At 39.5% G+C, this 24,580-nt stretch overlaps 1 protein-coding gene across 3 annotated transcripts in view; it reads left to right on the forward strand.

The window, feature by feature from the left end:
- The window catches only part of LOC148059805 (ERC protein 2), a 155,205-nt gene that overhangs the window by 118,131 nt on the left and 12,494 nt on the right, over positions 1–24,580 (forward strand). The gene's annotated exons all lie outside the window — the stretch shown is intronic.

Genomic DNA, 24,580 nt, shown 5'->3' on the forward strand with positions numbered 1-24,580 from the left:
AGGAGGTTAGACGAGGCGTCTGACCGTGGCCATCCCTCATCCGGCTGTCGGCATCATCAGTCTGTGAGGTCGAAGGTTGTTCCACCGGGTTGAACACGAGTGGAGGGAAGTCAATAGCACCACAACACCTGAGCATTCATGAAAAAAGGGTGTTACACGAATGCCCATTTAAAAAAGATGGGATTCAACACTAGTCGTTATTAAACTAAAATTTGATACTGTTATATGATCCAAACTCGTTCAATTGCTGTTTGATTGTAAACAGCAGGACACAAAGATAAAAAATATTTGTTCATTTTCATGATTTATTTAAGGATTGGATGGACAAGACGGCTATAAGTTATATCCATTTGGAGTTTGGGGAGGTTTTCTCATTTAGTTGTATGGCTTATCTTGCTTATGTGACTGACCCTGGGATCACACCAAATCTTGTTTTGGATTGATTTTTGCCATTTATTTTATACAAAAGTATATTCAATAAACAAACATAAAATGTATATTACATTAGATAAAAATTATACGTCTCTTCTCCTTTCCAGAACTTAACTGCCCCACAGCTAAAATAGGATAATAGAATATCATTTTGACACTGAAAAATAACTTTTTGATTTATACCCTATAGAGAAAATCAGCCAAAGGTCTTTTCAGAACTTAGCAAAACACGGAAAACCTCATGAAATGCAACAATCTTCAACACACGAAAAAAAACAAACTTACATGTGACTTTTGTGGTGAAAACGTTTCTAGTTTAGCGTGAACAATACTCTTTTGCGGGGGTGTGCGCGATCTCCTTGCTTTTCTATTATTTTAGCTAACGTTGAGTTTCTTTCAAGAGAGCAGACGTCGGGCCACCTGATGTGTTGATGATGAAGCAGTTTGTCTGAGGAAGATCCTCTTCTCTGCCCACAACTCATTCATCGCACATGCTTGGACATGACCGCACGCAACTCCTTTTGAGCTCCAAAGAGTCAGAGACAAGTTTGGTTATTCTGCTTCTATGATCACAAGAAAATCCCCGCTCATTAGCGATTACCCATGCGGTGAACATTTGCATGCATGTGCTCAACTAATCACAACCAATTTGCAAGAGTTTTAGTGAGGGTGGCCCACATGTGTTGATCTTTGCAGTTTGGTGATCGTTCTGGTACCATCACCGCCAACCCTTATACAGCCTTTGACAGGCTTTGTCCCCATTATTCAATTTTGTTGGTTTACGGTCACAGCCAAGCGAAACTGCCTAAAATTAAAAGGAAATATTTGGCGGCATTTGGTGTCTTCGCTGCCCAATGTCACAGATTATTAGTCCTCGGGAACCAGTGGATCTGATGTTCGTGAGATGATGAACATTTCTGCCAACACCCAACCTAATGGGTTCCAGTCATTGATTTGTGTTTCCACAGCCCAGACGTTACGCTGCAGCAAGTTAACAAAGTCGGTCTCGCAACCTCACTTTGGCCACTGACCTTGGCTCTCGTTGAGATTTTCCAGGCTTTTGATGTCCATGTTCCTGGTAAATATTTAATTTCAATCCTCAAAACTGTGGGTTTTCAGTTGAGGCTTGGATTCCTAAAATCCTGCGTTCGGTTGGAGCTTACAGGAAAGTACAATTTGAAACCAACCACGCCTCAATCGGAGCAGACCGTTTTTTCAAGGTCATTGTTGATTGAAACAGTCACGTTAACTATGAAAAATCAACCATGCTTGAATCAATAAAACAGAGTTTCATTGATTTCTGAGTGTTTGGCTGGTGTTACTCTTGAATTTGGAAGAAGAACTTACCTTTGTCGGGACACTGCATCTCAAGAAGACCAACTTGTTCCTTCTTGGAGAACAACGTATGCTACCCACAAGACTTTGGAAATATAAAAAAAAAAAGACTAGAAATGTGTTCTGACCACAGCGCCGCCATTTGGAGAGTCCATTTCGCCTGATGCCTGTCGGGCGGGGCCCGTTCTCCCATATCCTTGCTTGTTATAATGGCGGCCTGGTTTTAGGTTTGCAACTTTGTCTGTGCTTGTATATTGATTTTTCATCCAGTTGTGCTTCTGCCATGCGATTATATCAAACTCGTTTGATATTTTGGAACGAATCATGATCAAAAATTAATACTGTACATTTAATGGCAGGAGACCCCTGCAAGACTGCTAATGGTTTACTAAAGACGTCCTTTTTTCGTCATCCAGGGACTGTGAACATTGTTTGGTGTAAGCCCAGCTTAAAGGTTTTTTTTGTATGTACTGTTTGTGACGCAAATGTTTTTCCTGTTATTAGAAATGTCTGCACAGAAGATCGCGAGTTAACGTTATACATAAAGAACAAAAGCCAATTCAAACTCATTTTAGCTCAGGGGCCACAGGGAGGGACATTAATTTCCAAATGGGCCAGACCTGTAAAATCATGATATTATGCCTTTAGATCTTCAGAGCATTTTATTTTTTTTAGTTTGGTCTTTTCAATTTGTTCCTTGAATTTTTTTATAATTGTAGACATGAAGATTAACTTATAAGCAACACAACCATCATAAAACTTTCCCATTCACTTACATGAATAAATAGACCATGAACGTTTTCTTGGAAAACCTGGCCATCTAGTATACGCAGTCACAAAATCAGTTTATTATACTGAAGAATTGCGGCGCAATATTCTTGTGGGCTAAATTCAACCTGTCTACCGGCCTTATCTGGCCCAATTCAGACTCTTATGGTGAACGCAAATAAAGTCCTGAAATCCCTCATGAAGCCCATCAACTCTTTAGTAAATCGGGAACATGCATTCATTTTGATGTTTCATTCTTAAGCGCAAAAAAAAAATCAAAATCCATCAAAGAGAACCAGGAATGAACAAGAGCTGGAAGATAAAGACAATAGAATAAATGAATGAAAGTCAAAAGTCCCATTTCTGCCTCTCTTATTGATTTTGCATATCTCATGTGGTATTGACAAGTTCAAATCCCTCCAACGATCCATCTGACATCCTCAGCCTTGTTAGAATTCGCCGCTGTGTTCCTGTTTTGAAGCCCTCAGGCAGTCCACCTGGGGTCCCTACTTACTTTACTGCCCGAGGACATCCTTTGATGGCTTATTCCTCGTATTCTTTTGTGGTCCTGCTTATGTTCCTTTCTTTCCTGCACCTGTCCCATCTCGCATCCATCCATGATCCTAGAGTCTAAAGGGACAATAGTTTTAACTCATTATATGTTTAAGATCATCAGATGCTTTTGGTTTTAAACATTATTTAAGTTTTGTCTCACACTCAACACTGAAACACTTGGATTTAAGAACGTTTCTTTATCAATATGTTATACTTCCACCCTGAAAAACATGAACACAACTGCATCCTAATGTCAACTTTATTGATATTGCACGGTCACAAAAAACAATGTTTGCGAAGGCCAGGAAAGACTCTGAGAATTACTACTTTGAGAATTAACCTGTTGAGTGTTTTTTGTCAGGTCACTTTGTAGTTTCAGTTTAATAATGACCAGTGTTGAATCCCCAAGGTCCACCCTCTGAATAGGATAACCAAAAGTATTCATTGGATCTGCCATCTGTCATTAAAAAAAATAATTTGGCATATGAAAAGGGTTGCTGGAATAAACTAATCCAAAGGCTGTAAAGAAGTGAGGTGGTTACAAATGCTTATGAATGAAAACAATTTTTAATATCTACAAATTATGTTTTTTCCACACATTTTGGTAATTCACCAAACACACTTTACTTTTATAACTCATTTCCTACCTTGAACTCTCCTATCAACATCGGCCTCATGATTTGACCCTGGCCCCTGATTTTCATCTTGGTTCATAGATTTGCATTAGTTCTAATTTCCAGGTGGCAAAACCGCTCTTGGTGTGTGTCCGGGGTTACACAAGACTAGCTTTTTTTTTTACACTGGATATTCAGCACAGCGTTTATGTCTGTGTGGCTGCATGTGTGTGTGTGCATGCAGAGAAAGATCAAAAAGAGAGAAAAGACGGGGAAATCCTGGCTGGATTACAAGCGTGTCATTCAGAAGATGACCCAACACAAAAGGCGTTTCCTCAGGAAAAAAATCTCACACCTGTGGAAGCATTTACGTTTAGCCATGTGGGTGAGAGATGGAGACTATAATCATCTAGCAATAGGATGCTCTTGAGGTCAGATCCCACGTTACAAGCCGGATTACACCCTCAAGAGAAAGTCTGACAATCACAAGCGCAGGGATTTAGCCACAGAGAAATCCGAACCTCAGTCTTTTCACCTTAAATCTGTTCTTTTGCGACGACATCCTGTGCATTCCTCTGGGTTTTTTTTTACAAACACACTCCCGGTGACACACTGGAACACACACACTACCGTTCAACAAAGGCCTCTGTTGTTCCCCCAACTGTGTTTTTAAACATATAGAAACACCCTGAGACTGCCAATCATAACCCTAGCCAGCGCCTGAAGGCATTCTGAGATCGCAGCTGCTGACTTCTCCACGACTAACTAACACACGTTTTTCGTCTGAGGCCACGCTGCCGCGCTCACGTGTCGCCATTCATACGGTCAAATCCGCCAACAGAAGGTAAACATTCTTGATCAAGATTGACACCCCTGGAAACGCTGTGGTGCAGAAATAATACTTAATGTATTTTAATAAGTAATTTCAGAAGGAATGTAACTATTTGCTTTGTCTCTTCTGGAAATGTTGAAAGTGTTATCAGACTCCCCTTATAGATTTGAGGAGGAAAGCTAAAAAGGATCTACCTGCTTCCTCCCGGTGAAGGTCATCAAAGTTGCTGTGTCGGCACGTAGTCTCCATTACCAAGGCTATCACGAAACTATAGGAATAACATCAACAACTTTTCGACTGCCACTCAACATTAGTAGCTGACCGCTAATTAGGACTCGTATAACAGTAGGATAGGGTTTTATTTCTCACGCTAGTCCAACACTTTCTGTAGAAAAAAGTCATCCACCCAAGCCTGTTCGAAAGTGCAACATGTTTCTGTTCTCATTTATCAAAACAGTCCATTCCACTCCTGCTTCCCTCACTTTTCGGCGTTCTTTGGTTGTGACGTTTTTCAAAACCACACATTGTTTGTTGAATTTAGACATCAAATCGTAATATAGGTCACCGGCCTATAGCTGCAGGGCACCCATGTGACACGGCCAGTAAAATATTTTAAAGCCCCGGAGTCCGAATGCTATACAGTTAAATTCTCTCTGGGCCCCTCAGTGAAAAGTTATTTGTCCATATTGTTGGACTTGGCTGTTTCAACCACTTTTAAATTAAATACAATTCTTTCCTTCCCAGTCACTTGGTTGACCCACAATACATTGCAGTCTTTTCTATCATATCAGCTCCTTTAACAACAATGCAAAACTCTATACAATCATATCTTACACGTTTTCTTCAGAGTCTTTCTTTTTCTTTTACTCTTATCAGCATAGCAAGCAAAAGCCCACACTTGTGTGATGACATTCAGCTCAGGATTAAAGCTCTTGTTAAGAGCCTCCTCACCTTACACTTTAGCTTTCCAGAGTGGATCTATAGAGTTACAGAATCAACCGTTCGCATGCTGTAAGAAACTAAAGAGAGTGATTACACAGATCTTGGGAAGGAGGAAACGGCTTTGATTTTCTTTAAAAAGGACACTTCCTTCACGTATTAATGTATACTCGGTACGACCTGGTGTTGCCCCTGGTAACTCCGGTACATCTAATTTAAAAAATGAAGGGTCTGAAGAAATACACAAACTCTGCAGAGAAAAGGGGGACGAGAAAAGCGATGTAATTAATTTGATATAAATGCAAATGAAATTTGACATATTTGAATTTTCATGGGTTTGTTATGCCCCTCTTTGAGTCGCCTTTGAATTAATTAAAGGAGATAAATGAATGGAAATCATCCATATTTAATATGGTTCAAAATGGAACATATTTTAATTTACATTGGGGGAGGGTTCGGCACCCTTTGTGCACCATGATACTCCCCCTTAAACCTTCCCTGAGGGGTCTACAAGCTCAAATTTTATGTAAAGCAATTTGTCTTTGAGACATTAAGATCAAGTGAATCAAGTCATGATACTTTTGCATTTTCAACATGATACCAATACTCTGGAAAATATTACAGAAGATACTGGATACCATTTTCCGTACCAAAGGGATTAGAAATATGAGCCCAAAATTAAAAAGATATATTTTACTAATAAAAAATATGCAAAACTAACCATTGTTTCAAACTGTAACAATGAACAGAACCACATATGGGATACGATATCCAATTTCATATCTGGATATCATATCCAGATATAAAGTGTAAGCATTGATGCTTTTGTGAGTTTTAATACTTTTCCACCTGGTATAAACCCTGACAAAACTAGCCTCTCTGCTAAAGCTAGCATGTGTTCGACCTTGAATACCTGGACTTGACGGGAACAAGATAAGACAACCTGGGATTATGATGTGTCCAAAGAAAGTTGTGCTCATAGGTTTGTGGCCCGATTCTTTATTTTGTTTGTGCCAATTGGTTTGTCTGCGGAGGATTCCCGTTCGAATGCATTAAGATTGACAGCAGTTATTTTTCGATTTGGTTTGTTTGTCTGTCGGGTGGAAACTTTGAATCGTTTCTTCTCTCTCTTCTTTTCTCTCCATCCATCCCTCTATCTTGCAAAAACGCCGTTGGCTGAGTGCTTGATGTAAGTGTGTTTGATGGCCTTAAACAGAACCAGCAATAGCCCGGTCAGTTACGCTGGGATTTATCAGAACTGAGTTGTTGTGTCGACTTGTAATGGTGGAACAAGTCAACATCAGACTGTAAGACTGAAAGAAAAAGGGGCTGGTAGACTTCTATAGTTTCAATATGTTTTTTTTTCTTTCTCCACTTTTTCTTCACTCAAAAGTGTTAAAGTAGGTGTTTAAAGTGTCACACTGTAATAAGCAGATGAAAAGTTCACTAAATTCACGGATGCGTCTTCTGGGATTGCATGCTTTATATGTGCCTCCTGTTATTGTGGTGTGTGAGAGCATTTTTCATTTTCTTATTTTGATCCTTAAAGTTCCTAAATGTAGCCAGTTATCTTTCCAATTTTCCAAGCCTATTTTTCTTCTTTATTCATTTTTTAACATTAGTTCAGGGTTCTCTCCATCAGATACACATACTGAACAAAAATTTTGGCTATAATTATGTTATAAAGTTCTCAGGTCAGGATCTGTTATTCAGCTAGCAAATACCAATTTTATTTTGCCTGTAATATCCTGAACAATGTAATAACATAATCATAATCGTCAACCTAGCAGAGGGCAGCAAACTATTAAACGGGTTACAATTCAATAGTAAAACTCATTTTTATTTACTATAAATATATTATATTATATCACATTTAAATATTTATCCATGCAATGGTGTCATCATAACAAAGTTATCTCAAGACACAGTTTAACTAAGACTATAAAAGGCAGAAACCTCAAGCATAACCAGACTCGGTGTTGACCGCTTCCTGCTGTGATGGCTGGATGGTGGGGTAGACAGACGGTGGGTAAAAAAAGAGAGGGAGGATACAGTCAGAGAAAAGAAGAGAGTATAGATTAGGGGAGGTGGGTCATGGACCCTATATTTAAATTAAATTTTCATCAAAAACATACAAAAATATATATATCTAGCAACATAGAAAGCAAAAATCACATATTTTTGTCCAACCTTCACCTTTCTAACAGTATTTAATTTTTTTTTTACATTATTTATGGAAATGTTAGTTGAAACAATGGTTTTATATTGAATTCACTCATGGTAGTCAAATAAAGGAAAAAGATAATTTGTTGCTGAATCCTACATATAAAGTTTGTCTAGGTCGTCTGAGTCAAGTCCCTTGTCTTAATCCATTTATTTTATTGGACGTTTTCGGATCCGTCAGATCTGTCCATCCAAGACACCCGGACAAAGGCACATGTTGTCCATAACAGTAAATCCGTGGACAGACAGACAGGTAGAATGACAGGAGTGGAGCTGTCAGAGGCCTGGTGTTCCCTCCATCTGAGAGGATGAGAGTAGAGGACAACGTAAACACACTGTCACACACATAAACAAGAGCCTGCTCAGGTTTCACAGCACACTTTGTAAGAGCTGGGGCTCTCTTTTATCGCCAAAGTATTTGCACAATTTGTTTATGCAAGATTCCATAGACTTAATGGGGAAATGGTTTCTTCAGCATCACGCCGCACCTGAGTTCAATTTCACTGGAGACAGATCGTAAAGACGGAATTTTCAAGAGTGGTCGCAATCTGTCTTTCTTCCATGCATCCCAATTTAATGTGTCAGTTGTTCTGACTCCAGGTTTTCATTTCTTCCTACAGTAGATAATCACTTCTATTACGGGACTTTCTAGTGCTTATTTATTAGGCACAAGAAACAAATGTCAGGATTTGTATCGGGAGAAAAAGTATTCCAGAAACCGACCGAAACTGTTAATGAGCCAATAAAGTGTGTCCTCTGGCATGGAAAACTAGCAAATGTGCTTACACGTGTGGTGTTATCTCCTGGTATTCAACACAATTCAGCAGCTTTCGCTATGTGTTAACTCCCTAACTCGCTCGGTGGACGCTGGTGCGGGACGTGTTGCTGCCTTCTAATTACCAATGCACGTGGTTATTTATTCCGCACATTGTGCGTGTTTGCATGTACGTGCGTGCATCTCGTAAGCCTCTTGAACTAGCGTGTTTAACAGCAGGCATTCCAATGAGACTAGGACTGTTTGCTTCGGTAATAACTAGGCTTGGACGTCATTTGTTTGTGTGTATGTTTGTCTGCAAATGTATGTGTTTTTTCACATTCAAAGGGATCATTCGCTCACCTTTCCTTTGATCTGAAAAAATATCCCGTACCAAGTACAGTTTTTATTTTATTCTTTGGCTAATTTCCTCCATCATTTCCTTCAAGGAAGTGACAAAATGATCTGTAATTTTAGATGGACAACCTCACTGTGATGCTTTACTAGCCACTGATAATCAATGGTCATTAAAGTAGATCAGTTGAACTGGATTTATTGACTTAAGAAGATGTTTGATAACTACTCGCTTGGCGGATAGATAGATAGATGGATAGATAGATAGATAGATAGATAGATAGATAGATAGATAGATAGATAGATAGATAGATAGATAGATAGATAGATAGATAGATAGATAGATAGATAGATAGATAGATAGATAATACATCTCATCTTAACTTACATAGCATCTTAACGTAAACAGACAGATTTACTCGCAACAAAGAGAATCGAGAGTTTGTATTTTACTCATTTTTGTTCATTTACAGGCTTATTCTTTTCGTTTTTAACTTATTTTTGACATACAGCTTGATAACCTTGGCATGGCAAAAGTCCCAGGCTAATTTCTGAATAAAAAATCAAATAAAACCTTTCAGACAGTGATAATCAATACAAGATAATGAAATAAAGATGATTTCTTTCTGTGTGGCCTGGTAACGAACCAGTATTACAACCCGGGCCCACTGCATTGCTGCATGGATGGACAAACACTTTAACTACCAAAGAAAGCGAATTAATAATATATAAATAAAGCATAATAAATAATATAAAGCAGAACTTGCCTGCTTGAGACCTAGGCTCCTTGGCTAAAATTATGTTTTATAATTTGAGTTGAGAACTATTGTATTGTATAGACTGCATACGTTTAAGTTATTCATTTATGGACGATTTTCTTGAAAGGGAAATGTGGTTATGAATGACATGTGTTTGGTAAAAAAAGAGAAAAGAAAAGCTTAAAAAATGTTTTATTATATTGTCTAATATTACGTACATGGACCACACAGAAAAAGCATCAATTTTATAGAAGGTCTGTAATTAAATACTGAAATGGAATGTTATTAATATGAATTTAAAGAAACCAAATGTTCAATTGCTACATGTTGTGGCAGCTTCAGGGTGTTGCGTGTCCTCGTTCGCTGTAATTAAATCACAAAACACAACTTTGCGTGATGCTCGAACGTCTTATTTCTTTCATCCTCACAACCGCACTTGCACGACACTGCATTCACCTGAGAGAAAATCATTTTAAAGCCGCTGAGATTTGTTTATATGTGTTGATCCTTCGTGACAATTTCAAGTGAGCGCATGTTTTCTGTGTCTCGGCAGATGTGTGTGGGTGTCTGCCTGTGTCTGAATGAGGCAACGTCGCGGACCTTTATTGTGGCAAAGCAGAAAAGGTTATTAGCAACTGCTGAAAGATGTTGTTGTGGATATTTGTCGAATTCCTCTTTTTCTCGGCGGGAGGAAGAATGAGAAAAATGATGAATAGTTAGAGGAAATGCCTTTTGAAAAAAATGCTGGTTTCAATGAGAACTGTCAGTATCTGTGTAACGACGCTTAACTTTGTTGGGGTTTAGAATTTCCAGGGAAGATTTGCCACATTTTCCCCCACAACTGTGTGTACGTGCAGCGCCTTTTTTCCTGTGTTGTGCCATTTGTGTTCCCATTCTTACGTGCTCATATACAGATGTGGGACGACTGTTTGCTTTCCTTGCCAAGCAAGTATGCTTTCTTCTCTTTGTGGTCCATTTTTTTGTGTTACCTGACGTGTGTGTTGTGCGTGCGTGTGTGCGAGAAAATGGAGAGCGTGAGCGAACGCTAAACCCTGTTTCTTGCCTGAGTGCTGCTGCAAAGGCTCAGATTGACAGATAGGATTGAAAGTGTCATCTCGGGGATTAAATGTAATGAGCAGAATTGAAAGACGGGAAAACAAAGCAAATTCACATTGAAACAAACGTGTTATAGGCTTCCGTTTGACTTTCATTTCTTAGTTTACTTCACTCCTTTCCATTCACCTCTGCTTTCACTTCAAAGCCGGTGTCATATGGAGGGGTTTTAGTGCTCCCATACGCGCCTCGCATTCAGGTACATATGGAATCATGTGTTCAAACCAAGACTAATGTGAACCAAAATGAAGTTGGAATTCAGTATAGCTTGGTTGATAAAGGAAAGCTTCATTTTACCCTTGTGTTGTCTCAGGGTCATGGTGACCTTGACCTTGAAAGAAGATTTGGCCCCTTGTGTGAATGAATGTGACACCCCTGATCTCAGTCACATCTCGGACTCAATGGTCTTGTTCTTGACTTCTTGAGATCTCTATGTATATAGTGGTACTGACTATTATTTTGGTTTAAATTTTAATATTATTTTCATAATATGGTCATCAAGAAAACTTCAGCATTTGATGGATATGAGATGCAATCTAATTCTTGTTATGTGATGAACAATGAAATGAAAAAAATGACGAAATTATTTTATAAAATACTAACTTGGTTGACGGAAGAAGTTTTGTTGAAAAGAAAAAAAAAATCATGAATAATCTTATACCACATACCATTAACACATTGTGGTGCGTTCAATAGTGTAGGAAACTGCTGGGCCGCATTTCATAATGTAGGACAAAAATGAACAGAGGAACAACAGAAAATAGTGTGTATTCTTTACATTAATCTTTAATTTGATGGTTATAAAAATACACTAATACTTTACTTCACTAAGATGTCAGATTTTTTCTTTTACCGAAACAACTTTTTGTCAACTGAAACTGGACTACACTAAAAAGAGTATGAATGTTACTGAAACCAATAAAATCAAACAAAAACTACACCATTCTTTTGTTTTTGTAGGTCAATGTCTCAAACTTTTTCTGGATTTGTAAAAGACTTGGGCCTGTCTTTGTTCTTGGTTTTGTATCTGTCATGAGACTCTCCAGTCTTGATCTCTGCTGAACTGGTATTGCTTAAATTAATCTATATTTTTAGTCTTGCTTATGGTTTAGAATTTGTCAAAACTTTATTAGCTTGAACGGATATATAAATAAGTCCATCCTTACCGTGACATTTATCACTGGGATGTCCTAGCAGCTGTAAGCGCAAACAAAATGGACAAACAGAGAGTTAAAGAGTCTTATTACATGTGCCAGAGACAGACTTCCATCTTTGAATCCACTCACGGTGTGTACTCTGGGGTATTTTAACAGTCCAGGTTACATAGTTACTGCAATACAAGTTTGTACACACAGATAATTCTACTCTTTAAAGAATGTATTGCACATCACCTTGATAAAAGGCTTTGCACATTTTTATAGTGTGCAAACCTTAATGATCCCTTTTCCCGAACATGTTCAAATGGATGCTTCTAATCTTAAGAAGTGAAATCTCAGTAGCTCCGAGTGTCAACTCATTGAGTGAGTAACGCACATGTGTCAGTCAGCACCTCGACGTCGTAAATCACTTGAGCAAGAGTGCAATAGTTTGCTCATCCTCAAGCTCACAAGTAAGGATATTAAAATCCAACTACAATCGCACAAATTAATGATGAATCATAACATAATCCCAACAGCTTTTCCCAGTTTTCAACGCGGACATTGATGGATGGATGTTCATTCCTACCATCTGAACAGTCATTCCAGAGCCGATGTTGGTTTTAATGAGAGGATTTATCTCTTTGGACTTGTGTACAGATCTTGAACTCGAACGCATTTCCTTTGATTTATGATTCCCAGTATTCGCTTGGTTGTCGAAGCTTTGTTCTCGCTCTCTCAGGAAAACACGTGTTGGGTTTCAGACTAGCAGATGTCCTTTGGAGAGGCACGGTCCTTCATATTTGTCTGCTTTGATTTGACATAACAACAGTAACAATCTCGTCATTTTACCTCATCGTTTGTTCATTTCTCTTCTTCGTCATCACCTAACAATGTGTGAAAAAAATTAACTAAAAAAAAGTCAATGAGACAGTGCATACATCTGCCAAGGAGCTCAATTCGCTCTATAAAAACTAAAGACAGATGAAGTTTAGTGTTAGCAGCTCCCATGATTCAAAAATAGTGTTGGCTCGCAGTAAAACTAAGCTTTGGGACCAGGAATTGATCTTGGTGGAAGTGTAGCGTCTTAGTCACTACGAGCTCCAAAATAATCAACAACTTTTGAGTGTTTTATGAAATCAAAAAGTTATAAAAAGAACAGTATCTAGGACCAGAATCGGTGAGAAGCCATACAAGTAACTCAGAAACCATCAGAACCTTATAAAATCCTAGTGGAACTTGAGAACATATAAGAACGCAATGAAAATGTATTTAAAATTCCTAAACACTATTTTTGCTGATACGATGATGTGCCTAATAACCGGATGATATCAACCTCCTGGATGTGTACTAGCAGGAAGCGCAAAAGCAAGATAAACTAAAAACTGAACTGCCAACCATCATTAAACCTTTAAAAGAAGAAAACTATTATTTATTTTTGAACAGTTAATCAGTGCATCATGGACACACAATTACAATGGAAAACACACAGATAAATACCCAAGACTGCAAAATCTTACTTAAAAGTGATCCATCGGGCCGTTTGAGACGGCAGCGTAAAGGGCTGACTCAATGCAAAAAGACGACAAAAGCTTTGAGAGGCAATAAAAGCAGATGGTACAAGATTGAAAATGGCCAGGTTTGATCATTCTTCAGGACGTCAGAAGGCTCTTAAGAAGGGTTCAGCTAAGAAGGAGTGATAAGATACCTGCATTTCCCAGACACATTCCTAACTAAATTGTTTAGGGAACCTTAAGATCGAACCAAAGAAGCTTGGTAAGAGCCTTCATAAGGTCGACCCTTTTAAATATATGTTTCCTGAATTTATGACCCAGATTTTTTCATGTCTTACTATAAACTCACAAGTCCTGACTTTTATAGAAAACTTTTAACATGTAATTCAGTAAGAAACTCTTTCATTCCCTTCTTACTACTTAAGCAAAGAGCGACTGTGAGAAACACATTCTTCTCCCACAGCTTTCTAAAGAAGATCGTAGTACTTAAGATCATCTTAACCAATTTGGGAATCCAGCCAATGACTGTTCTGTTAGGATGATTCTTTTTTCTTATATATTGGTTTTACTGCCATGTTACAGGCAATGTTCAGAAAAAAATGTTTTAATAACAAAATATTTCATGTTATTTTATTGTTGTTGTTCGGGTGAAGTTTATAGTAGGACATTTTTTTATTATCACTTTTTTATATTTAATGTGTATATTTCATTAAACTGATCTTGATCATGATCTGAAATATGTTAAATTTGCTTAAATTAAATTACATTTTTGTGTCAGTTATTCTGACATTTATTTTAAACTTCGTCATTGCACACTTCAAATCGATGTGGAAGACCTCTAATAATGTGTGCAAATGTTTTCGTCCTGCCTCTGTGTGGGACATAACTTCAAAGCACATTTTTGCCGGTCCGTTTTTAATCCTTGTAAAAAGTAGCAGTTTACCCAATCACATAGTTGAGGGCTGATAAGAGTGGCATGCAGCATTTCACTTGCTGCTCAGACTCTTCTTGGCATGTTGGCATCGAGTGCATCGTTTGCCTGATTCCTCACGGCAGATGACCCTTTGCCTTTATCTTATCACTTTTCACTGTGACTGGCTTCAAAGAGCACTGGCCCTTTTTTTACTGGCACTGCCCTGTGTGTGCGCGTCTGTTCAAGCTATCGACACATTCCCCAAAAGTTGTTCCAGGCTGTAGGACTGTGTTTAATGAAGGCAAGGGCATGGCTTCAAAGAGCTGCAATTCAATCTACATGTGCAGAAGTACACACACATGCAGACACAAGCACAGGTTTACTGGCAGGAACACAACAAAAAAAGATTTTTAACTTCTGTTGACTTACCCTTCATGTGGAACCTACATACAGAGAATGACTTATAAAACAGATTAGTATTCTCTGATCCCTTATGATACCACACATTTTCTACTCACCCTTATGTCGACTGATCCTTGGAATTATTTTCAGAGTAATCAGTTCCTTTTTAGAAATATAGATAAAATGTATGTATTTTATTGAAGCAACTGATGCGGAAAATTATTTCAAAATCTAGAAACACTCACTTGCCTCCAAGCGAGCTTCTTACACTTTCTATCCAACTAAAACAGACTTTTCGGATCTGGTATGTTTAACCTCTACGTCGGATGCTCGCGTCACGATTTGGTGATTTCAGTTCCAATCTTTCGGCTTGAGCATAGTCTCAGCCTCACCTTTACATTGACTTTACATGTGACCTTCTTTTATTTTAACCTATATTTAGTTTATTGAGGCAGTCAAGCTCAATCTTAAATTCTTTCATCAGTCTTAGTCCTGGGCCAAACAGATTCCTTTCCTCCAATATTTAACTTTTATTGTTGACATCTAGAATTTATTTTCTTATCTTAAACACCGGCATATTTATAGGTCGACCTATCAACAAGGACATTAATCCACGTTGATGGCGAGCCGACCAGCTGACGGGCCACGTCAAATAACTTGGCGGGCCGGATTTGGCCCATGGCTCTTGACACCTCTAGATTCAAAGAATGTCGGGTACAACCCATGGCCACCACACTTTCCACCCCTCATCAAATCTGACCTGCTTTAAAAAAAAAAACCGGCTGCTCCTTATCTATCAGCAGAAGTCCATCACTTGGCTGCACACGGAAACATTGGTTTGGCAAACCGTTCCGACACTTGTCGACAAGCCCTGCGAGCATTAACGTTCGTATTAAGATGCATAGATACGATGTCAAGCTGCGTGCTGTGGGTGTGTAAATACACGTCTCTGTTGTGATTTACCGAGCAGTTACCAGATTGGAAGTGACATGTGCAAAGCTGGGAGAATGATGAAATTTCAGAGCTAATCTGAAAATTGTGGGAACTGAATTATATAAAGCTCAGAGCTGGAGGGAACCTCATTCCACATTATATTGCTGTCATTTGTAACAGTCGCCTCACACTCAGTAGATTCCGGGTGTCAGTGGGAAGAATTTCCAAAAGTCTCCAACAAAAGATAAGTCTCACTTTGGGATTGACGCCGATAACGTTTTGAGCTTTACCACTCTATTACAAAAGATTTCAGCACGACAAGAGTTTTTACGAGAGCAATGAAAGTCTTTTTTCCCCCCTGTTTTTTTTCGGTACTTGAAATAGACTCTGGCCTTAAGAATGACCCTTTAACTTTTTGATGGAAATCCTCCATGCTTTAAAGTTTACGAGTGTGCGTATGTTTGAATGTGTGTGTACGTGTGCGTCTGGTGCCTTTGAGGTGTGTAAAGGTGTGCTTCCTGCTTTGATGTTTGGCATTGAGTTTATAAAAGGGTCGGTTTTAGTGGCATGTTTTTTTCCCCTTCTCGTGTGTGTTGTGTGTGCGCTCGTGTCGGCCAGCGGAGTGGATGTGGTTCACCTTGCAGCGGCCACCTGTAAGCCATCGTCAAAAATTAGCCTCTTTAGTCTTGATGGGTTGCAGAACAGAGAAGGAAAGGGCGGTGAGAATGTGGTAGGCGGACTGCTGGTGGGGTTTTTTTTGGGGAGAAGTGCGTGTCCGTCCATATGTGTGTTTGTGTGTGTGTGTAGATGTGCATGGACTGTGTTGGAAAGTCACCACGAGACAGAGATGTGTGGATACAAGGTGTATTTCTTGTTACACCTCCTTTTATCCTTTTTCTTTTTCCTCCTACTTCTGAGAGTGTGTAGTCGTGCGGGTGTGTGTTAGCCGTTTTTTTCAGTGCCAGTATTTTGGCGTTGGGCCCGAGCCGGAGAGAAAGTCCAGATTTCTTCTTTGACTCTGCTAAACACACACAACCTGGACTCATTACATTCAGTAAACAAATCAGTTATTAATGCCAGCCTGCAGGTTCCACTCGCACAAGTACCAAATGTATTGTGGACAACACCACCAACTGGGTCCCTCTTAACTATGTCCAAACACCCGATTGGCTGTAGGGTTAGGGAGAGAATAGTGAGACTAATGATGTGGCTCTTGTGTTCCTGCTTCCTGTTCTCCGCTGGAGGACTTCCTGTGACGAGTTCATGTGGTCCTGATTAAGCTTTAGATCTTAGAACCCCCCAAAGCAGGGTGGTTAACTTGCGACACACATTACCTGTGTCTCTTTCGTCAGATACGTGATAATAGTGACCAGAAGCACTGGAAATATTGAGCATGTGTGTTTACTTTCTCCTCAGGATTCTTTGTCTGGTTCCAGTTTTTAAACCTCCTCTTGCTCTGACGCCAGGATGTTTTTTCTTCTTTTTTTTTTACTGCAATGAGGCCTTGACTAGTTCCACTGTGTTTGACCCAGTGGACTTGTCCCTGGGGCCCCAAGCAGCATGGATGCAAAGAGAAGAAGAAAACATTTGGTAGAACTTCAGATTTTCGGTTAACATTTCAAAGGTTATCGATAAATAATACGTGCCATAAATACATCATCTTTAGAGTGTTTACCCCCCCAAAAAAATTGCAATTCATTCGTCTTACTAACCAAAGTTCTTTCTGAATTTGTGCACATCTCAAGGCGCGTGCACGCCCATGTGTGCAAGTGTGTGAAGAGCCACTTTCCAAGGGGAAATTGTTAGCAAATGGACTCCAAATGCTGCCCTTTTAGCTGTGCAAAAACAACCCGAAGGCCTCTCTCCAGGTCCCCTTCCCCGCCACACTAACGCTTTTAAACACGGCCCAATTTTCGACTCACCTGCTTAACAACCCCAAGGCGTGCATTCCCTCCTCTCCCTCCTGTCTCTCCCTTCTTTCTTTTTTTTTTCCACATTTTTATTGCTGTGTGACCCTTAAACTTCTATATGTCCATACCTATCCATCACCCCTACCTCCCTGGCTGTCGCTCCTTCTTCACACAGTCATTCCTGAGTGGGTAAATAGTCAAAATTGGGGCTGACCCTCGGGGTTAGCGGAGGCCACGCTCTCTTTTCATGTCAAAGCCATCTGAAGGCTGATTGGTTGATTGCCGTGCTCTCCGCTTCCAAAAGGCTCCCTTGTGCTGCTGTAATTGCCCTGTCAGCCACATATACACACATCCTCCGACTCGACACACACTTGAGCTTGCACATACATCCACTCAGTCACACACATTCTTGCATCCAAATGACTTAATTGGTGTTAATTGCATAATGAGAGTGGTGAATTGGGCCAGGGTCAGAGGTGACACAAGGGAAGGTGGGGGGGGTTATGGAAGGATGTCGAGAAGATGTGAGAAGAACCTTTCAGGTCTGTCATTGTTAGCGACCGAAAAAATTCTGAATCCATGCATTTGGCTCAAGCGTTCACTCGGACATCATCACCACGTGTGCGCGGACATTTTTGGAGAGCGTCAGCGAAGCATAGGCTAAACCGTTTAAGCCATCATCATTAGGTGGTCGTTGCGACAGAAGTCAGTTTTGGAGATAATTGGCTCGTCACAGTGCAAAGTAATCGTCTCATATTCTGGAAAAACATTGAAAGCTATCGAGCATATCGGACATAAGACATAGAGAAACAAACCATTATGACCACATTTTGAGCAAGTGCCAAAATCTTCTGGGTCGGTTCTGACATCGTGGAGCGTATGTTCATACTGCGTACAAACACAAGGGTGCATAGTTCCATACATGGATCTGTTCTGATGGTGTTTCTGGCTCCGCCATCTCTTCCCTGCCGTCCTATATCGTAGAAACAAAAGGGCACAGAGACAGTGCATACCTTCATCAAGTAAATTAATTCATATGATTTTTTTGAAAAGTGTTGCCTGGCTAGGTATATAGCAATACAACAACTACCGATTTTGTCACGACAGTTGTGTGAAGGTTTATTAATTTTACCAAAGTGTACTAACTGAATTTTGAGAACTTGGGAGGGGATTTTCGGAGTGTGCAAACTATTTTCCAAAAGGGCCACATAAAGTGAAGTTGAGGCCATACATTAGAAAAGGGCCATCATAGCAAGAGTCATTCGGATATTTTAAATATCATCCAGTTCATAACTTTCTAAAGCACACTTGTTTTTAGTTTTTGGAATTGACTCCATTTACTCTATTTTGTGTCATGGATCTGCCCCGAAGCTTCCTCCTAATTATACTTTTGTAGCTCATCGATCACCTTAAAAAGATGCCAGTTTGCTTATTTCGATGTGAAGGGCTCTCTCACGATTGGCCAACTTCCTTACCATATCTCCAAGTGGGGCGTCTAATCTTCTTCTTCCAATTAGCATTGGCAGCTCCACACTGTGGTGTACTTAGGTCAATCAAGGTCAAAATGTTTTGTACCTGTACCTTTTTTTCTGGTTGAATAATATGTTTATTGGGTCGAAATTTCCTGGCCCAGACTTTGGTCATACCTGATCAATAGATGCACAGAACACCCTAGACTCTCATTTTAAACTAAACTAATTTGTAACCAATCATTGACAAAACTCGTGAAAAACCATCGGTCACTATGATTATGTTTTATTTCACACTAGATCAGGAGTCCTCAACCCACATGCAGCCTCTTTACACCCTTGATGGCACAGTTTAGAGAGGTTAGTTAGGACGGAAAAATAATCTGAATAAATAATACCGGTACACATTTTATTTATATTGATTTAACTTGTTGATTGTGTGGTTGATTTAAGTGTCAAATTCGATCCTCTTTCGACGTTTAAATAAGATCAGATTTTTCTTTTTCCCCCTCAATATTAAACTCTCCCAAGAAGCAAAAGACCACAACAACATTAAAGCTTAATGAAACATTTTATTTGCCAATATATTTTTATGGTGCAAATGGCTCTTTACGTTGTTCAGGTTGACAAATTGACCACAAGCTCTTAGCCCCAACCATCTTTCTGCTGTTGGAATCATCTTGGTGACCTATGTTGCCAACATTAACCAAATAGCTGCAACACGGGGGTGAAGATATCCTGAATACCTGATGATGAAGGGTTGATCGATGACATGCATACACAGGAACAATCATTCAATCCCACATGTAGTACATACCAGCACACTCGAATATACATTCTGCAAATGCCCTGTGACCCAAGTACTTCCTGGTTCGCCTGATTTGAAAACCAGAGAGTTGTCAAGTGGAAACACTGACATGTCTGGATCCACCGGGGATTTATTTTCTTCATAAAACTGTTATTGTGTGTATGCATGCCTGGACTCTATCGGGGAGGCCTGTTGGTGACTCTGTCTGAGGGAGGTACAGTATCCCCTCCACCCCCCATCCTGTTGCTTCTAGGAGGGAGTGAAAAGTGATGGAAGGTATGGAGAGATGGGCCAGTGATGACATAGCCTTATGTTCTCCCCCCCCACACCCCACCTCTGGATATGACCTCCGCTATATTAGATCTATCCATCATGAGCGCCAGTCCACATGTTTCCTGCACCAGTTGTAGCTAAATCTGCATGTGTTACTTTCATTAATGTTCCACGCTTTTACTTTTTACGTCTAAATGCACTCTGTCACGCCCGCTGGCAGTACGGTGCGTCCGTGTGTGCGCATCCTGTTGACTCTCTGTAAGTGGCTCGCTAAGCTGGGTTGATGGACGTATGGTTTTATGTGAGTTCCTCAGAAATGCATCCCCACAGGCTTATCCAGACACAAAGGAAACTGTCTCTTTGGTTTTTTTTGTTTTTGCCGTGTGTTTATTTAGGTATACAGTGTGTGTGTGTGTGTGTTGGTGATTGAGGGTTAGTGTGAACATGTGTGTGAGAGCTGTCACCTGTTCTACGAGCCATGTCTCGGGCCCTGGCCCTTTGATCTGGGCCACAGAAGATTCCTACGGTGTGAAATAGCCCCGGCCAGATTTGCTCAATGAAAGAGCAGGTTTTTAACCACAGTTATTACGCTCAGTTTTTTTTAAACAGCACTTCTTGTTTCTGTCTCTTGTTCCCTCGTAACCCTCCCCTCCCTTATTTATTTGCCCTGTCAACTTCTGTCTTTGTCATTTAGTGCTACTTTACGTGTGCTGTGAACTCGCTTGTCCTTGAATATCATAAATTCTCCGGCGGAATTTTTTTTATTTTTTACAAAAGTAACATGAGCTTGGAAATCAAAGCCAAGGACATACTCAACAAGAAACAATGTGAATAAAATAACAAAATGATTGACAATCGGTTCTAAATCTAACCTTGGCAAATTTTTATTTTTATTTTTTATTAGTAGTTCAACAAAAAAACAGGCCCTTTTTCTTTTTTTCCTTTGTTTTTCTCGTCCCTCAAAATAATTTCACAGTAATTCGCTTTTTTTAAATGTGGGATAAGTGTATCTAATATATAATACAAAATAATGAAATAAAAATCCAAGCTTTAGTCTGCATAATTTTTCTTTTTTTTAAGGAAAAAGTAAGTATCTATATTTTAAGGCTCCCTTCATTTTTTTTATCACAGAATTTAGTTTCATCCCTGTGGAAATGCAATTGCCCACAGTTGAAAACATTTGTTTAAAAATAGATTAAAATAATTCAAAATGAGTTTCGATTAAAGCTCCCTGATAGGAAAGAAGTAGAACGAAAACAGAACGTTCTTATCTGACAGTGAGAGTGTAATGGGTTGTGATCTGCTGATGGGAAAAGTCTGGAATGACAGTGGTCAGATGTTGGTGTCTCGCTCCCTCTTGGCTCCGGCGGTCTGCTCTCGGTGTGTTATTCCTTACAGGTGGCTTGTCAGAGCTGTGTAACATGTGTAAGAACCCAGGTGGAGAGAGATGTGGTGTAATTATGTCAGCGAAACACTACCCATGTGTCGGTCCCAGCACAGAAGTGCAGTGTTTAGCATCAGGATTTGATGCACAAGTGGTTCAAGAACCACAGCAGACGAGAAGGATCACCATAGAAACATGTTATTTTGGTTTAATTGAAGGCTTATCTTGGGGAAAATCTCAGGGTGAAATCAGAATGTGTGTGTAGCTCGGCGCTACAGAGGCGATGCCAAACTAAGCAGTGGCTACATCACGGCAGGGGCACCTCAGGGAGCTCGGACTGTTTGTTCAACCACCACCGGGCACATTCACCACTCAGCTGTTTCGCTCCAGAAACCTTTCCCAGTTTACCTCTCACATATTTGGACATTCTTTCTCTGACCAATATCGTGTAATATTTATCAAAAGTGACTCGCCTTCGGCGCTTTTATTTGCTGAGAAATTGACGGGAATTTGAATCCAAACCCAACAATCCGTGCTTTCATCAGCTTGTTTTAAAAACGCCTTCAAAAAAAGTCAAATTGGTGGATTAATGAGAGAATGCGCTGACAAATAACCCAACTGGGGGTTCTTGTGACCTCTGTTCACATATTAGTCATGTTTTCCTTCTCTCTAAGGCTCCTCTGGTTATTTGCTTTCTACTGAGATTTTCACTGTGTAAATAAATAAGAATGGAGTCGCCAACGGCAGCGCACGGATTGGCCGAGATTATTACCATATCTCCTAAGGCGAGAGTCCATCCATCCAAACTCTGGTAAAAACATCTTCTACTGCTTCTTCCAGTTAGTACTTAAAGTCCAAGGCCATAGTTTAGAGTAGAAAATAAGAGCTTCTGGCTCAACTCTTACTGGACCACTACTTAGGATTACTGGAAATGATCACATGACCTACATTATTTGTTCAATGTAAGAATATTCTGTTCAGTATAATAGATACTTATGAATAAAGGGCGAAGTGAAGATGGAAACTGATTGATTACAGTTGAAAATGTCGGTTTATTACAGCTGACTTATTTATAAAAAATAAAAATGTGTACGATTCAAAGTGAATGAAAAACCCTAAATCTACTGAAAGATATGTAAAGGACAAGATAAATTACAACTACACTTTAAGTTATTTCTAACATCTCTCAAACCAGAATAATGTCCAACTATTCCTTTGTAAATGCTTTTGATTAATGGGTTATTTAATTTTATATTTGGGAGGAATTTTTTGGGGTGAAACAAATTGAATAGTTTTGTATTTGATTTAAAGATTTTGAGAACATTGGAAATCAATCTATGTTTTGGAAATATCGCCAGCTATGAAAACATGACAACATTTTTTTTTTAAGATGGATGTGTCCATGTAGTTTTTTAACTGGTGATTTTTTGTGTGTTTTGTTTGAGCGAGGTCGAGCAATTAAACCCCTAGTCTTTTATTTAATAAAGGTGATATCTACAGTTCATATAACATATAAAAAATCCTCTATGTTAAGAATACATTTCTAGAATGTTCTTGGCGATACATTTTAACCAAAATCTTGGTTGACTTCCCGTTGACTAGGAGGGTGGATTGTGATCGCTGTCAGCGGTCATTACTGCTAACTGACGGAGATATGTGGGGTATGCCAGTGAAACACAAGGACTCGGGCGGTGGGCTGATGTGAATGATAGTTAAAAGTCACAGTCTCTGACCTGAGAAAGTACCTACTAAACATCAGCACATGACCTTGCTAGGGGAGGCCTGAATTCTTTCAGCTTTAAGCCGATACTATTCCCAGCTCCCACCCAGACAAATGAGTTCACACAACCTTCCACACAAAGAAGCATTTTGTACCTGAAATTCATGGCCCTTCTGGAGTAAACGACTGCTTATTCATTCTTCTTTCTGTCCTCGTTTTGGCATATTTTTAAGAACGATACCACACTTTATCATGCTCTAATAAACAAAGTGGAGACAGGTTTACATTTTTTCAGGTCCCAGCTCTACTTTCTGTCATAATTTTGCAATAAAATGTGATTCCTTAGCAGGATGTAGCAGACGGTTGATATCTTTATTTATCTCTCTGCAGGACGATGCTAATCTTTCAACTGTCAAGATTGATGACTCTATCGACGCTTGTTTAAACCTCAGTGACGCTTATAAAGCAGCCATGTCTTAAAGCTATAAATAACAATATGTTTCAAATTATTTAAAAAATAAATATGATTTGTTAGCATTTAAAAAAAAAAAAAATCTGCTTATCTGGGATTGAGTCGCAGGGGCAGAAGCTCCAGCAGGAAGGCCAAGATTTTCTCTTCAAGACTACATTGCCCAGCTCTTTCAATGCCAACAGGGAGTATAAGCCTTTTGGCTAAGCTCTCTTTTAACCAACACAGATCAGTGCAGTGTCTTACCTGTTGGCGTTGCCCAAATCCGCCGGGCGAGCTCTCATAAACCCTTGGTCATAAACCCCCCCCCCCACACAAACATCTTATTCCAATTGAGAACCATGGACTCTGAGAAAAGAAGAGAAAAATGACCCACGTTATTTGTGGCTGTTCCTGACTAGGCCACCAGGCATTTGCAATGGAGCCCCAAACCCACGTCCAGTTTAAGGGTCGGACACGTCCACGTTCCAGTTAGCAAAAATACTTACCTCACTTATCTGGCAACGCAGAGCATTTTAACAAATGTTTCAATATTGGAATGGATTAAGAGCATAGCCAAAAAACACACCACCTGGTAATGAAGTCAAGAGCAAACCAAGTCTTATTGAGTCTAAGATGAATTAATCGACTTCAGGTTCCAAATATTTACACAATTAGAGTTCAATATTATGCTTACGAGATCCTGAATCTAAGGTACAACAGATGGTCTCAAATTGTGGTTCTTATAACTTTAGGAAATCCAGACATTCAATCTGGCCGTCTTAGATCATATTTGGCAAAAAATGGTTATGTTTTTTTCATGTATTGTCTTGACTAGTTAATATGGGTTGAATGTTATGAACACAATACTCAATCATTTCCTTTTCCAAACAAGTGGGATTCTAGCTCAGTATTGCAGGAGAGGATTCATTTCCAGCTCCTTAAAGTCCAACGTTCACATGGTAAAGAGTATTTCTGCTAGAGCTAGTTGAA

Source organism: Callionymus lyra, chromosome 19, assembly GCF_982586985.1.
Source record: "Callionymus lyra chromosome 19, fCalLyr1.hap1.1, whole genome shotgun sequence".
NCBI classification, from domain to species: Eukaryota; Metazoa; Chordata; class Actinopteri; order Syngnathiformes; family Callionymidae; genus Callionymus; species Callionymus lyra.